This window comes from Octopus bimaculoides, chromosome 2, assembly GCF_001194135.2.
Source record: "Octopus bimaculoides isolate UCB-OBI-ISO-001 chromosome 2, ASM119413v2, whole genome shotgun sequence".
NCBI classification, from domain to species: Eukaryota; Metazoa; Mollusca; class Cephalopoda; order Octopoda; family Octopodidae; genus Octopus; species Octopus bimaculoides.
Window position 1 is genome coordinate 75888498 of NC_068982.1, and position 837 is coordinate 75889334.

Here is an 837-nt window from a genome sequence, read left to right on the forward strand (position 1 = left end):
ATATATATATATATATATATATATATATATATATATATACATGCATATATGGGTACAAGATGTCACCAATGGTGCAAATAACATGAAATACGTAAACAAACGAGGGAAAAATGAACATAAACAATGAGAAAAACTGGAAAGCAGGACAAGTTAACGTAGAGAAAGGACTCTTTATCAGTTGTTAGCTGTCAATCCACTCCTTATTTCGAACATTCAATGACAATATGAGTCTTCAAAGACAGTTGCTCCCATAAATTCTAAAATAAGATTTGGGATTTATAAAACGTCAAAGTTGGGAACACAAAAATGACAGTGGAGACATAGAAGGAAATCAAATGAAAACAAACATGGAGAGGAAAATAATGAATGCAAGGAGAAACAATTTTTTTGAAAAGATAGAAGAGAAAGAGAAAAACACGTCCACTCATTTAAATGTCCATGCAGGAAAGGAAAGATGGTCACATGGGGAAAAGAAAGATGGACAATGGTCACATGTAAGCAACGAGAGAGAGAGAAAGAGAGAGAAAGAAGAGGCGAGAGAATGACAGATAGAAAACGGTGAAGGAGGGAGGGGGAGAAAAAGGGAATTAGAGAAGGATGGAGGAAGAAAACTGTAATTGAATGCGATATATCCATTTCCAAGTAAGTTCATCTTCACTGTTGGTGATGTCCTGTACCCATACATGCATGGTCATGTGGAAGGAGAGGAGAGAGGTAGGGGGCAAAGGGATTGAAGAATTAGGGGTGGGGACGAGAAAGGGAAGGAAAGGGACATATATGTATATGTGTGTGTGTGTGTGTGTGTGTGTGTGTGTGTGTGTGTGTGTGTGTGTGTGT